Raw genomic sequence first — 17072 nt, forward strand, 5'->3', positions numbered from 1 at the left:
TGAATGGCCACTTGACATGTGATTGCTAATTGACTCTGATGACACCTGATTGGAGGTGTTGGCTTGTCCTTTGTCTGGGAGAACCCTGTTTACCCACACTAAATACATTTTATTTCCACATTTCCTCCATATTAGAATGGTACTGTATATATCCCAAGCAAGAATATTAAAGACCAGTGGTTATGAGTTTTCCGATGATACCTTGCATGACACATACCAGATACAGATTATGACATTAATGAATTGGAATACACTGACCTGGTCAGGCCAGCTGAAACTCATTACCAGATACCAGTGAATTATTCAATACGAAAAATGAGCTGATTGATTACTTATCATTAAGGCTAGTGTTTAGAGTAGGTGAATGGGTGTCAAACCTTTTGGGATTTATTCTCAGCTCTGACAATAACTTGCTGCCATGGTTGTATCGAAATCACCTAATCTGGCTGTGCTTCAGTTTTAATAATCAAATGGGCTTAAAATATCTACCTTGCAGGTGTACTGAGAGAAGTAACTGAAGTTTGTAAAGTGTGTTGAGATTCTCAGATAAAAGGCATTATAAAAGCACTAGGTATCATTATATAGTGGGATTTATTTGTGTGGTTTCTTTTCCATATTTAATAAAACAAGCTGCAGACTCTGCAGATGGATGCAGAGAATGAGAGGGTCATAGAAACTGTCTTCAGTTAAGCCCATAAACGCAAATTTCCTATAAATATTTAATACCTTATTCATTTTTCATCTTTGGGAGGGGGGAACATTCCAAATCACACCTCAAGTGGTTTGTTTTTTGGAAGTGAGAAATGCACTTGCCTGCCCACTAACACAAACTTGCCAGATTCAAATATGTTCAAATAATTTAAATTGTGGGGGAGGATAAACTTTCTTTTAGTATATTTTATTACTGTTAAAAAAAAATTACAACACATGGGTAACTTAACATGCACACTTAGCTAAGAGAGGGTCGCTTGAAGTCCCAAAAAAGAGACAGCTTTTGGATGTGGATTCAAATGTAGTGATATGTCTTTTCAAGTGTCGATTTTATCCCGCAACACATCCAACAGAAGATATACACATACTAAGTTAGAGGTCAGTCTGAGGGACAGAACGTGATTCTTTAATAAACCTCTTGAACTCAAGGATAAATATTTCTTTCACAATGAGATAATCCATTTAAGCCATCACTAGCTGGAAAGAGACTCCGACTACCATAATGAAACATGAGCAAAAGAATTCTACTATCTAATATTGCTTGTTTAGTTTAATATTACAGATGGTTGTCAGATTCAAAACCGCACAATTAATTTAGTGAGGGGGCTTTAAGTAATGATGAGAGTATTAATAAACTTGGCTGCATTTATTATACATGGAAATAAGATGGGCTTTAAGGAGCCAAGACAGTTGCTTATACTCCCATTACGTATTGCCTTTCTGAAGCACGTTATAATTTGTCGGTGTTTGAACTTCTGACCCTCACCACCATGGAAAAGAGAGCAGCAGGCCACAAAAAAAGCAAAGGTAAAGAGAAGTGGAGGGCAGCCATAGAGGGAAGATCCAAAGGCAGATTGCCCAGGAGCTGCAATATAATTCTAGTTAAGACTGCAAATTTAGGATTTAACAAAGGGAAACAGAGGAGATTAAAAAAAATTATAGCTGCTCACTTCTCACATATCCCGGGAACTTCTGTGAGAAAAGAGCCAGGGAAGCTAAAGGATAAAGCTCTCTGAAAAAAAAAATCCATTTACTAGCAGATAACCTGCATGATGCTTTTGTTTTACATTTAATGAATAGCATGGAAGTTGTTCAGCTACTTTAAGACTGCTACTTTTCAGAAGTTTCTTCTGCCTTACAAACTCATGTAAAGCCCAAAAGACCAACAGATTGGTAAGGGATGGATTGGGGCTGTCTGGGCCAATGACTGACATTTGAAAGATGGAAGGAAGCTGGCACTAAACGCTGAAATGATTTTAGATGCTTGTCTCTCTATTATTTTAGGGTCACCCTCTGTTAGACATACAATTGAGTCAAACACATGTCCAAGGCTTTAGCTCAGTGAAAGAACAGTTAAAACTCAGATTCCACCCACACTGCAAGTACTAACTATGTTGTAACCAGCTCAGAATACAACACTGTTGTAAGTAGTTCTCCACTCAGTTGCATTTGTACTTTAGTATGGAGTTAGCAAAAATGACTATCCTGCAACACATTCTATTCTTCCTGAGAGGCATCTAAACATAGCAGGTGTATTCCAGAATTCATATTCATCTGGTTATTAGACCAGCATTATACTCAACACATTTCATCATTATTCATGGAGGCTATCCTCAGGAAAGAGAGCATGGATATATTTAAAATATATATATGAGTGGTTGTTTTGCTTGGGGAATATGCCGAATTTACAGCCCTAAGGAAGAAGAGGTACAACCCGGGCATCAGCAGTGTATGCTTCCCACCAGTGCCCTCTAGCATATCTAAGTCCTGACCTGAGGGGACTCTCTCTGGCCCAGATTCAGGAAAGAATTTAATTGTGTGCTTAGGTCCCAAACTATTCAGGAAAGTACTGGAAAGTTAAGCATGTGCTGAAGTGTTTTACTAAATAGGGATACTTTCTTGAACTGATGACTCTAGGAGTGAGAGGTTCAGATATCCATGTTTGTCCTATTCTTCGTCTCTTTGCTGAACCTGCCAACCAGTTGAGGTGGTTTCTGTGATGCGGACACCACTTGGAACCCAACTGAGACTAACAACTCATTTCATACAAGCCACCAAACAACTGTCAGATAGTAACAGATGCTGGGATGTTGGAATTATGCTGTCACATTTACCTTTCAAACTGAAATTTTGCATTTGGACAAGGTCATCCACCCCCCCACCTCCCCCGCACACACACACACACACATCCTCTTACAATATGGCCATCAAAGGCTTTGCTGCAGTGAGAGTGTCTGTATAAGGAAACAGAAGATCCAGGGGAAGTGGGTTTTTTAAAATGTTGTTTTCCTAAATATTTCTCAGACTGAGGAAAATGAACCTCAGTCCTTTAATGAGTACAGGCTTCCTGAGGTTTTCTCCTTCCCTTGCCTCTAAAATGCCTTTACCTGCCTGTAATCAAAAGGGAACTGTTTCTGAGGCGTAACCATCATTTTAGAATTTTATTCATTGATTGATGTTTACAGTCTTCACAAGGTCAAAGGAACTTTTTTTTGAAACAGAAGTTAAGAAATCATCATACCAGGAAAATGACTTTTTACAATTAATCAAATTATTATGATTGACTATACTTGTTTGCTCATTAAAAAAGGAAGCAGAATGATCAGTTTCTGCCAAGTAAAACACGTTCAGCAATTTCAATTACTGTTTTAATTGGCCTGACCTGCCTGCCAGATTATCCTCTAATCTGTACAAGAATGTTGTTTGGAAAAGGTGAAGTATGCCCAACTTCGAGGCTACATTCACCACTTGTGCACATTCTGGGCCGAATAACTTTCCCTCAGCATGCTGGAATCACACTGGACTGAAACTGGCAGTTCCTGGATCAGTTTAGTCCACAGATCATCTAAAAAAACCCCTAATTAGCCACCATTTTACTAAAATGTCTGAAAATACAGATGGTGTCTTGATCCAAGGTAAAGAAGAGTGACAACACTATACCCCCCTAAAAAGCCTTGTTTATATATTATCACTAAGCTGTCACATTTGAATTTAATTAACATTATATTAAGGAGTAGAGCCAAGTGGTCTCCCCATCCCACAGCCTGGAAAGCTGTGCTTCAGCTCTCTTACTGGCTACCTGGTCCATGTAGGCGGGTCACCAATGAGCTCTGAGCTCAAAAAGCTGGGGAGATAGGAAGGTGCTTGCCACAGCCAAAGTGGGGAAAGCAGGCAGGAGATTGCATAGGTATGCAAAAGTGATTCAGAAGTGCCTGACCTAGGTGCTCAGATCATAATGACAGGGAGAGAGCTACAAAAAAGCTAGCCTAGATTGAATTAATCATTCCTGACTCCATCATTTCTGATACATCTCGCTCTTTCATTTTAAATATGTGCACACACACACACGCACACACAAATATTTGGAAATGTGCAAACATAAAATCAAATGCTGGGTTGACAATACTGATCCATACATGCCATCATAGAAACAATGTAACTTCACCTTTCCATTAGAAGTATTTAATGGAGGGGAAAAGCATGCCAGGAAAAATTACAATGAGAGATAAATCTGATCTACACACCTAAATATCAATCATATTTATCTGCTGTCCATACCGGTACCAAAAGGGTGGCAATATGTAATCCTCAATCCTGTAACTCCCTGCACATGTGCACAGTAAAGTGAAGTCAATGGGTGTATCTACACTGCAATAAAAGACCTGTGGCACAGCTGCAGCCGGCCCAGGTCAGCTGACTCGGGCTCCTGGGGCTCAGGCTGTCGGGCTCTAAAATTTCAGTGTAGACCTTTGGGCTTGGGCTGGAGCCCGGGCTGGAGCCCTCCCACCTCACAGGGTCACAGAGCCAGGGCTCCAGCCAAAGCCTGGAGTTTCTGTAAAGGGAAATCGTGTCTTACTAATCTATTAGAGTTCTTTGAAGGGGTCAACAAACATGTGGACAAGGGGGATCCAGTGGACATAGTGTACTTAGATTTCCAGAAAGCCTTTGACAAGGTCCCTCACAAAAGGCTCTTATGTAAATTAAGTTGTCATGGGATAAATGGGAAGGTCCTTTCATGGATTGAGAACTGGTTAAAAGACAGAGAACAAAGGGTAGGAATTAATTAATTAATTTTAAGAGGAAAAAAAATAATGCCATACAGCCTTATTTTTTCAGGCATTTCCCAGTAAACTTTCATACCATTTTTTCCCCTACTTCTTCTGCCCACTAGGCACATATCAGATGATAAGGATGGTTGCCGATGTGGCGATCAGGAGCAGCAGAAAAATAAAGGAAAGTTTTATCTTCTAACCATTTTTTACATTTAAGTGTTGCTTGGCCTCTTATGCTGGCTAGACATTTCTAGTCTGTCAGCTCAATGTTCTTTCTTGTTGACAGCCTATAGGTTTGAAGATTCCTGTTTCTGATGGTTTCAGGAAGACCCCATGAATTGATTTATGCTATACTTTACTCCTGGAATTCAAGAGCTGACAGCAGAACCAAAAGTATATGTAAAATAATTAAATTTTAACACATGATTATTTCATTTATTTGGTACTTGTTTTCAGCCATTGTGCTGAGATTGTCTTATCTGCCTTTCCATATTAAGGTTTCTACAGTGACACCCATCACTGCAGTATCTGGATGCCTTTCATGAAAATATCAATCGCAACAGCACCTCTCCCTTTTCAGGGTACAACTGCCTGGGGAAGAGTTTTTAATTTTTGATTTTTTAAAAATTGTATTAATTTATTTTTATTTTATTTTTCAGGTTGATTGGTTTCAGGATTTTTTTTCTTTTAATTGGTCGGTTGTGTTTTTGGGTGGAAGGGAGTGTCAGTGTTGTGAATACCATACTTATGGTTGGAAAGGTCTTTTGTAAAGGAAGGACTTCTTAAAGATGGTCAGACTCTGGAGTCACCTAATGTCCTCTGAAAGTCTGATCCATAGCCAGATCCCCTCAACACCTAATGTTTTCTAGAGACATAATCACAGCGTCACCTATCCAGTGGTTGGGGATGTAGTGATTAGAACAGGAGATCGGGATTATTTTTATTATTTCTATTGTGGTAGCACCTGGAAGCCCCAGTCAGGAAATTAGGGCCACGCAGTACCAGATAATGCAGTACCAGATAATGCATAAATGAGTACTTCAACGACAGTTCCTGCTTTAAAGAGTTCATAGTCAGGACATCTGGATTTTATTCCCAGTGACTTGCTGTCTTAGCATAGGAAAGTCATCTAGTCATTTTGGACCGACTTCCCCTTTACTGATGTAAAGTGCTTTGAGATCCTTTGTACAAGCAAAAAGCATTGATAGCAGCAGTAGCAATTTGTGAAGCTAAGCTTGGAGACACATTGTTTGGGGAGGGTAATCCCCCCAGCTACAAAAACTGAGCTGTATATTTACTATCAGAAAATTTGAATGGAAAATATATTACTGGGAATAAAAATGCAGTCAGCTCCCTTACCCCATCCCCCTTTATTGTCACTCCTGCCACTAAAAGCATTTTTGATCACACAACACTTTCTCAGTTGGACATCCCTGGGGATCATGTGGGCAAACATTTTACAATCAGAGTCTATCAATCAGAGACTCAGATTGTTGCAATTTCACCTTTTGACCTGTTCACTCCAACAATAAAAAAAAAACACAATTTCTTTCATGATCTATTGCAGAACTTTTTTTTTTTAAGTCAGTTTAAAGGTTTTTTCTTCCCCCAACAAAGAAGCATTATGAAGTCAACAGAACTGTTTCCACATCAAGGACAGACTTCCTTGGCGCAAGATCTAGTCAAAGATAGGGCACTGGCCTTTAATCCTAACTGTTGCAGGTGTTTTATATACATTGTATAATGTATAAAATATACTATAATACAAGCCTCAAAAGTTTGCTGAGACTTTTACAGACAACAAAAAACCAAGATCTTACAATCTTAATTTACATCTATGTAATACGTGAGAGTTGCAAACAGTTGAAGGGAATGGGGTGAGGAAGAACAGGAATTACAACGAGACCCTATGGTTACTCAATTTGGATACACACATATCTTGATGATTCCATTATTATTAAACCAAAGACTGTGCCTAAAGTGTATGGGAAGTATGACATCTCTGCACTTCTTGGAGGACTTTTACTCTATAGCACAAAGTTGAGCTTGAGCTGACCTTGAGCCATTCAGAATGGAAGTGTCAGAGAGAGTGAAATGTGAGACTGAACAGAGAGAGATAAGTCTAGAGTGGAGAAATAAAACTGAGATACAATTGTCAGCATAGAGATGATAGATGAGTCCATGCAAATGAGTCCCCTAAGGATAAGGTGCGGAGGAAGAAGAGGAGGGTAACAAAACTCTTTGGGGACTCTGCATGAGGATTCAATCTGAGACCTGATTATGAATTACATTCATCCATTCATGGTACAGAAATTCCATCTGACTTAGGCAAAGAATCACAACTAAGCAAAGAACTTGAATTTTGAATATTCAGAATCAAATAGCAGGAAAAAGTGTAAACAACATTCACAACAAAGGTATAACAATTTCAGATAATGAATTCAAGAACATTCAGATCCCTCTGTTGAAGATTCCTCAAACAGAAAAAGAGGAGAATTTCATCTAGTTCATTATTTGTTATGAATTATTCATTTAGTTCTAATAAATATTCACTTCAAAGAAGCTGAGAAGCTTAATTTAACATGCTGAACAGGGTTTGAGATCTTCCGATGAAAGGTGCTAGAGAAGGAAAAAACTTAATTATATTAATTGTGAATAAAGAGTTTTAAGGCAACAACCATTGTATCCACCTTATGAAATTAATGACCTTATTCAGGAAATTATTTCTATTCAGGACATCATTTAAGTATGTGCTTATGTTCCATTGACTTAATTCAGTCCCATGTGACTTAAGCACTTGCTTAAAGTTAAGCACTTACTTAAGTACTGTCCTGAATAGGGACCAACTTAAGTGTATGATTAAGTACTTTCCTTCAATCAGTGCCTACACCCCTAGCATAGAAGCAAAATTGATTATAAACAAACACCAGATTATGTCACCCATACTCGCAGTGTGTAGTACCTTACTCAGCAAGTAGCCCAAATAGGCCTCATTGGGATTACTTGTGTGAGTAACCACTCACTAATGTTATTAGAAGGCTGGGAAGTCACAGACTAGGCCAAAATGCTAGGAGATCAATATCTCTTGAAGCAAAATGCTATCAGACAGTTACATTTTTAAAGTGGCATCTGGGAAAGGCATGTAAGGATTGGCTGGTTTATTAACACTATTTTTGTGCATATGACACGTGTTGTTTGGTGAAATGTACCCATTATTTTTTTTATTTTTTTTTTATGCCAGAGTTGAAGATCTTAACACTATTTATAAACTGTACATTTTAGCATGCAAAGCAGTCAGGAACATTCCATAGTCTTCTGCTGGGATATGGACTGCTGGACTGCCAGCTTTCTGTGGGTAATATATTTTTTTGACGGCAATGAAGAGAATTCCTTTGAAAAGAACAGGCAAATATGTGTGTGTAGTTTACATACTTCTGTGGTTCACATATTTTGTGGCTAAAAAAAGCCTGTATCCCACCTTCAGATTCAGACTTGGAAGCAGACCGAGTTGCAGAGTACAGTTCTTGTGTGTGGCTCATCTTTTCTTGTGTCTGAAAATAATATATATATATAAAAAAAATCTTAGACCTCAGAATCTGACTTGACATTAACATTCTTTTCTCTATTTCATTTAAAAAGATGATTGGTCCATCTGTCTCTATATAATGAAATACATAAAAGCTTGGATAGTGCAAGAAAAATCTGAAGACTTCCTAAAATCTGATATTTGGACTGACCAAACTGAAAAAATATACATTAGCTGGCATTGAAGACTGCAACATCACAGGAACAGACTTTCCTGGATTATTGCCTTGCTTGTTTGTACTTTGCCACTGTGACTTTCCCAACAAAAAGCAACCAAAATATTTTAATTGTAGAGTTTAACTAGAGTTAAATTCCTGCAGTACTTAAACTGGGAGGAGGGATGGATTAAGTGGCTAGTCGAGACCCTAATTCTCTATGTTGCCAGTTGGAATGGGGATGGGAAGTGTAAAAAAAGTTAGTATCACTTTCTGGGAGTTTACTTTCCAAAGTAAAAAACTGCTGTCCATTGGATATATCTTACTCACCATTCCCTTCCCATCTTCTGGCTAGGGAATAGAGAATAGGAGATATTCTCCCCTAAGGATGACCTTGAAAGGTTGATCCACAGGATTAGGATTAGTAAAGGAGAACTAAATATACTAAACATGTGTCCCATCCGTGAAGCTCCCAGGAGATCCCAAATTCACTCCTGAAATGCAATTAAATTAATTATGTGACAGATGCATGTGTTAAAAGTACAGGTGTGCCCTTATTGAGTGTCACCTCTGTTCTTTGGGGAGGGGGAGTTGAGTTTGCAAAGAGTGGCAGCATTTGGGAGGTTATGGTTATTGGATGGCTTTACTATTGCCTCTGTTCAGTGTTTTATGTTCATGTATGAAAACCTCAAAAAAACCCAAACAATATTATATGGAGGTGGGCCAGCTGGTATGAGCTGTAGAATATTCATAGCCTCTTGTTCCAATACAGGTCAGGTGTATTTGTGTGTTCCTGGCACACAAAGGAGTGGGGGTGGAATCTGGTGTCTGTGGAATCTGGAATCAGTAGGGGATGATTAATGCAAAATCCCAGGACTGGCTATACAGAGAGGCTTCAAAGACTGGGTAACCACCTGGGGAATAGGGGAGTGATGGGCTTTACCTATTTTCAAGAGAATAGGAGGAAAAGGATTTGGGGATATCAAGGCTGAGTTTAAATAGACACAGGGCGCCTTCTTTCTGATCCAGCAAATGGACATAACTTTTTATCCAAGGAAGGACTCCAGGTTACTGAGGGGATTGCAAAAGCAGGAACCTACAAGAATCTCCCTAGGATTGATGGGGGTCTACTGGTAAAGTGGTTCAATGCATTTATTGTTTTTTCTATGTTTGCTCTGTATGCTTTTTAAACTTCTTCTCTACTGAAAAAGAGCTATGTGGTAACTGCTGGTGTACACTGTTCAGAGCCCTTGCAGAGAAAGCAGAGTGCAGGTGCTGGCCTTTCTGCAGACTGGCTTGCAGGGGATATCACAGAGGATTACAGCCTGAAATGTCGCTCTGAAGAGAGAAGAGATGTGGATCCCTGCCTAGACAGGGGTGAAGGCTAGAGGCCTGAGACCTGGACAGCCATTCCTAGACAGACCATGGAGGGGATTAAAGGCGCAGTTACCCTAAAACCTTGACAGTATCTAGCCCAGTTTCCTGTCTCTGCCAGTAGTCACTCTGATGCTTCAGAGGAAGGCTAGAAATAAATATTTGTAAAGCCCCCACATACAATGTTCCTAGCCAGTTGTGCAGTGCTGTACATGGGGAAAATAAAACAAAACAAATTCCTTCCCAACCCCAGCAGGTGATCAACTTATGCCATCAAGCATGAGATTTGATTATCCTGATCATGGTTTTCGCTTGCATAACTATAACTGTTATGAACAGTCTTTAAATTATCCAATCCGTGTTACAAATCCAAAAAATATTTGTCTCAATGACCTCGTATGGTGGTAAATGCCATAGGCTGCCTCACTGTATACTGTCTAAGGAAATACTTGCTTTACTTGTTCTAAATTTACTACCCTTTGATTTAATTGAATGTCACTTTGTTCTGACAAATTGAGGAAAGGCTTTTTCATAATGCCTGATGTTCTGATAGTGAACTGTTATTCAAATTTCTTCGTTAGGGATGCCAACTTTCTACTTGCACAAAAACGAACTCCTTTGTCCCGCCCTTTCTCTGAGGCTCCGCCCCCACACTCCATCCCCCCGCCCTCTATCGCTCGCTCTCCCCATTCTCACTCACTCGCTTATTTTCACTGGGCTGGTTCAGGGGGTTGGGGTGAGGAAGGGGGTGAGGACTACAGCTGGGGTGTGCAGACTCTGGGGTGGGGCCAGAAATGAGTTCAGGGTGCGGGAGGGGGCTCCGGGCTGAGGCAGGGGGTTGGAATGTGGGCTCTGTCTGGGAAAGTGGGCTTTGATGCGTGGCCGGGGATGAGGGATTTGGGGTGTAGGAGGGGGCTGGGGCTGAGAGGTTCAGGGTGTGGGAGGAGGCTCCAGGGTGGGGTAAGGGTTTGGAGTGTAGGAGGGTGCTCCGGGCTGGGACCAAGGGGTTTGGAGGCCAGGAGGGGGATCAGGGCTGGGGCAAGGGATTGGGGTACAGGATGGGGTGAGGGTTGCAGGCTCCGGGCTGTGCTTACTTCAAGCAGCTGCCAGAAAGAGCGCATGTCCCTCCTCCAGCTGCTACGTGGAGGTAAGGCCAGGTGGTTCTGAGCGCTGCCCCATCCATAAACGCCACTCCTGGAGCTCCCATTGGCTGTGGTTCCCAGACAATGGGAGCTACAGAGCAGGTATTTGGGGCGGGGGCAGTGTGCAGAGCCCCCTGGCTGCCCCCACGCGTAAGAGCCAGAGGGGGGGACCTGCTGCTGCTTCCGGGAGCTACACGGAGCCATGGAAGGTGGTGAGCCTGCCTTAGACCCGCTGCCCAGCCGACTGGACTTTTAATGACCCGGTCAGCAGTGCTGACCGGAGCCACCAGGGTCCCTTTTCCACTCGGCATTCTGGTTGAAAACTGGACACCTGGCAACCCTATTCTTCATCAGGCTCTTAGGAGTGTCAGGTCCATGACCTATTTTCACCTCAGTTTCTTGTGAGAAGGCTCCCTGAATAGGGAAGGGAAAGGGAGATTGGATTTTTGCATGGCTTTGGACTGGAGAGAGAACCCCAGTTAATCTTAGTACCTAGTAATCTAAAGAAAGGAGTTGTCATTTCTGAAAAAAAACTGAGCTAAAGAGGATAGGTAGAAGAGAAAGAAATGCAAGGATTTACTTGTGGCCTAAATGCAGCACCACTGTTGCTGCAGCGGAAGAGGAAAATCTTTGTCTTTTCTGAAGGGGTTTGAAAGAGGTGGACTGCTGAAACCACTCCTTGTAGAACCTCAGATGACTTTCTGTGCGGAGCAGATTGAACCAACTCCCTGAAATCTGACTCTGGCCAGTTGATTCCATAAAATTTCATCTGCCTCAGAACTACAGAGATCAGTTCTTTTGAATGGCAAATCAATTATGTTGGCTTGAACTTCTTGGAAAAGATACAAGCTCCAGAACCAAGAGTGTCTCTTGAGAGACACAGTTGTGGTCAAAGACCTCTTAGCTATAATAGATATATAATAAGAGGCCCCAAGGAAATGTTTAGAGACTTCTTAGTAAAGATCTGGAGGACTCTGACTATCTTGAGTACTTATATGGCCCCCATCAATGTAATATTTGAATGCATCACAATATTGAATGTACGTATCCTGATAACACCCTTGTGAGCTACGGAAGGGCTATTATCCTCACCTTCACAGATGGGGAACTGAGGCACAGGGAGACTAAACAAGTTTCCCAAAGGTCACACAGGAAATCTATGATAGAGCAGCTATTTGAAGTTCGGTCTCCTACCTCTGAGGCTACTCCCCTAATCACAGGTGTCCTTTTAAGGAACTGCTGCTTTTTGTCTTCTGGGATGAGCTCAGGCCAAGAGACAAGCTTAGACCATAAGGAAGACTTTTATGGTGCCGTGATAACCTGGCAAAGAGAGTCGGTCAGAAAGGGCACTGCGGAGGAATGAGCTTTCTTCCCAAACATTTCCATCTTTTTAGATTCCAGACCCACAGGGATAGAGTTATCACTCAGACACACGCATGTGATAGAATGTTCAATGACTAACACAAACTCTGACCCTTGGTAGAAAGAATACAGTTACCTAGCAACCACCCCAATAGTTAGGCAGTACCCTGTGGGGAGTCAGGGGCTCCTGAGTTCTACTTCCTACTTTGTCAAGCGCTTTGAGATCTACTGATGAAAAGTTCTGTAGAAGAGCTAGGTATTATTACCCACCTACCTCACGGGGATTAGCTAGTTAATGTCTGTATCATGCTAATATTATTATATTATCAGTGGAAAGGCATTACCAGACCTCTTTGATTGGTTTTAATAGACCCCCTACATTCATAAGGAGGACGTTTCTTTCTCTTGGAAATCCAAAATATCAAATAATGTATTTGATTTCTTGGTTAAAAAAACCTAAAAGAATCCCTAGAACTACAGTCATCTCTTAAACCCTGCTTTCCTAGCCAGGTCTGCCATCTTGGGCAATGTACGAGGCCACCCCAAAACAGCAAAGAGTTTGACAAACAGTCAAAAAAATACAAAAATCAAACAGACTCCTGAGTCTACTATAATTAGTGTTCAAACCTAAAAGTAAACTATCTACAATGATTTGCCCAAAACTAACATGATGGATATAGTCAAAGATTCCTTTCATAATACCCTGGCAGGTGGACAGCGAGAAGCTGAAGGACCACTAGGACAGAAGGGGTATTTATAACCCCCACCTATGGAATGTAGAGCTCAAGGGAATTGAAACACGGCCCCTACTGGCAGCTGCTGTTTCAGAAAGCTATATGGCCACACCTAGAATGAGGTTCTGTGGAGGCAATATCACTCTGTTTTCAGTGTTATTTTATGACATCCCTTTTGTTCCATTTTCAACTCTCCTTTTCTTCTCCAAGATCTGTTTCCCAAGTAATTTCTTTTTTTATCGTAAAACAAAGACCAATCACTAATGGCAGCAGTGTAAAACTAAAGAACTTCAAGCAACATTTTTCATAAACGTGACTAATGAAGTTTTATTTTCTATGTAAATTCAGCATGCTAGAGGCCATGCACACTCCTCTTCAAAAACAGCTCAGACTGTACTAAGCTTATGTGAACAGTGTCTGTGTTTAAATGATCAAATGTCATGCAGTGAAGGATCACCATCTGGTCTACCGAGCAGATCGCAGGCTGTGCCATTTATATACACCTGTGGAATTCACTGCCCGAGGAGGTCATTGGTTCCAATATACTGTGGTTGCATTTATAAAAGAGTTGTGTAACTTTATGATCAATAACATCTGTGGGATACGAGCTATGACAAAGAGGGGGAAAGCTCATTTTTCAGAGCAAAAGGTGCTTGTTGCAGGGTTGAGAAGCTCCCAGTTCAGACAGTCAAAGCCTTTACTTTATCAGCGTAAAAACATGCAAGAAAAAAATAAAGCTTCCTAAAGGAGTGGCAATCCCTCCAAAATGCTGCTTCTATATTTCATAGCTTGAAACATCATCTGATTGACTAATATACACTATGTAAATCAGTCTGGTGACAGACACAGAACAATAAACAAAGAGAAATTAGCTAATAAAAGATTGGCACAGTTTATAGCTTGCAATGCTGGAAAATTATGGCTGTAAAGCCTCTTGTTTTCTTTCAGTTAGGCCCCCAAATAATTGCCCAATGAAAACTGTGCTCCATTCAGGAATGCTTGCCTGGCAAGCCCAGACAATAAAACGCCATGTTTCTAGCACAAGCAGTAGCAGAATTTAGCATATCAGCACAGGTCAAGGGGATGACATGCCATTGCTGAAAAAATTCTCTCCTATGGCTACTCTTCACTCTCCCAGTGGGATCCTTCCAAGGGTAAGGGCTGAAAGCTGTTTGCATATTAACTGCTTCCCTTTTAGTTCAAGCAGGTTGACAGGAATCATTCCTACCCTAAAGACCAGAAAGTCAAGTGAGCTGATCTCTCTTGGAGTGTGATTCATGGCTTTGCTATAGAAAAATTACTCTCTAAAGAATGGGAGAGGAGAACTTGCAAAGGTGCACACATCTAAAATACCGTAACATTGAGCCTACATACAATGCAGACATGGGAGCAAAAATGCAGTATACCATTTTTATTTGGTAGTGAGTGCAGAGCTTAACAATGCTGGCAGAAAACTGGGCAGAGAATGGGAGCACATGGTACACCCAACTACATTATGTGCACTATTTCCAATGGGCAGTGTGTGTACAGTTTACCAACAGGTGTACACATTACACATAATGTTCAGAATGTAACAAGACTTGCTCAAATACATTTGAAAATGTAGGCTTGAAAAAACACCATTTGTTTCGCTGTGCTCTCTGGCAAACTGATGCTGAGCCAAATATTGGCTTATCTTGGGGGAAAGTGCTGAAGAGAGGAGAAGAAGCACTGTAGCAACTCAGATTTTTTTCCAAGCCCTTCTACCTGTCCACAGCAGGTACAGGCAGAATGGCTCAGGAATTCAAGAGCAGCACAGTAAACGTTGGTACTTTCTTTTGCTTCAGAAATTAGCAGCAAGGGCTCCAAACCCTTGCTGCTGGATACCAGTAGGTGAGTGGGGAAAGGAGGAAAGAGTCCCAGTGCACTGACCAGGTGGCTCCCAGTACTCAGGGAGTGCCAACAGCAGTATTGTGCTTGTGACCAGTGATGGTGATGGAAAGGAGATAGTAGGTTCTACTTCCTCAGTGGACTAGGACTAGGACTAGGCAGGTAGTGTGGTTTAGTGGACAGGCTCCTGCACCAAGATGCAGAAATGCAGCATTCTAATTGAGGCTCTTCCACTAACTTGCTGTATGACCTTGGGCAAGTCACTTTCCGACTCTCTGTGCACAGTGATGGGCATGACGGGGCCTTTAAATGTGACTGCAGTATAAAAACTCACTGCTTGAGATTCTCAACAAAACACACCTAATCCTGAGTATTATTATCAGTTTGAAACTCAAACCATGTTCTTCATAAAGTTTGCTGTTGGTTTGTTGTTTTTTTATAAACCTGAGCCCAGTTCCCTGGAAATCTGGCTCATTTTACAATTTTTTTTCAAAAATCATGTAAATATGTGGATTTTGCATGGTTCTGAGATGAAATCAGGTGACACTTGGCAATATCATTTGAGCTTTGCTTTGAGATTTCAAATCAATTCAAATGTGAAGCTCGAAGTGCAAATTATGAGTTGGAAACCCACATGGGTTCAAAAATGAAAAAAAAAATAGAGTTTCCACAAATCTCCGTGTAAAAGGCTGATTTTCATTCAGTTCTAGTTGTGCCTGAAACATCTAGCAATGCTTTGTCTTCCTGAAAAAGAAACATGGCAAAGATACATATAAATCCCATTGTTTAAAATAGTTTCATAATGGACTGATACAGTGTGCCAAGAAATGCAGGGCATTGGGGTTTAATCCATGACAAATAGGCTCTGAAAAAGGCTATACCAAGACCACGGTGAGTAAACAAGATGGTTTTGAAAATTCAAATTGGCAGCACAGACTTCACTGAGTTGCATTGCTCTAGATGGGGAAAATTTTACACAATGGCCAATTGTATTTCAGGTGTATTCATTTGTTTTCACTGAACAAAATTCCCCAGAAAACAAAAGCTTTCGGTATATAGTGCACTAAGCATAAAAAAGACATACCAGACTTTTCCTGGGTCTTTGATGATTGTAAGAGGTCTCTGTTCTATAGTTATTGATTTTGCTTTCTTTGTCTAATTCCTTTAAAATGCACTTAGCATGTTGTAACACTTCAAGTTCTGGTGTGTGATTTGTGCTAGGTTAGGAAAACAGAGAAGGCAGAGAGACCATGAAACAATCTCTTTGGTGAAACTTTCTAAAATGCCTGTCAGTTTGTCTATTCTCTGGCTGCTGGTTTTGTTGCCGTCTCTCTGTTTTCAAGGGAAGGGGTTTTACAAAGTGAAGTATCTTCGTGCAGTTCCAAATAACCACTTATTTTGGTAAAATTTATAACACCAGATTCTACTTTTAGCCAGGAAATGCAAACAAGGCTTGGAGACAGCTTGTTCGCTGACCCCAAATTCATTCCATGTTGCTATAGCATCACTCCTGAGAAAATGGGACTGGCTCTTTCCCTTTCCTTAGACCTGCTCAATGGGCTTTTGTCAGCTGTTGAATTATAGCATTAAAATTTAAATACTAGGGATTTAATGGAGGATTATTATGATACCCCAGCGCATTCTTTGTGTTGCTGTTGGCAACAAAACTAAGGAATGAGTGAAAGAAATAAAAATGAGGAGCTGTCCTTTGAAAATCATGCTGGTGTTACCAGATATTTCAGGAGGAGGAGAATGGTTTCCCACCTTTGACTACTAAGGAGAACATATAGCAAACTCTTTTCAGTCAGTAAGCATCAATAACAGCTGACCTCTCCTCCAAAGCTGTTATCATTTCCTTGAAGACTGGTTTCCTTCTACCTTGTGCACACAATAAATTCATCACCAGCTGGGAGATGTACAAGCACTAAGCAGCAATGCATCACCTACCTTCTACTTGCTGCCTGAATAATAAAACTGCTTTAGAAATATTGGATTGTCAAAAAAAAAGGCAAACCAATTTTTTTTAAGCAGCATCTGAATGTTTTGACCATGAATTCCTCATGTCTGCATGTAAAGTCTTCAAAAAAG

Source organism: Chrysemys picta, chromosome 3 (assembly GCF_011386835.1).
Source record: "Chrysemys picta bellii isolate R12L10 chromosome 3, ASM1138683v2, whole genome shotgun sequence".
NCBI lineage: Eukaryota > Metazoa > Chordata > Testudines > Emydidae > Chrysemys > Chrysemys picta.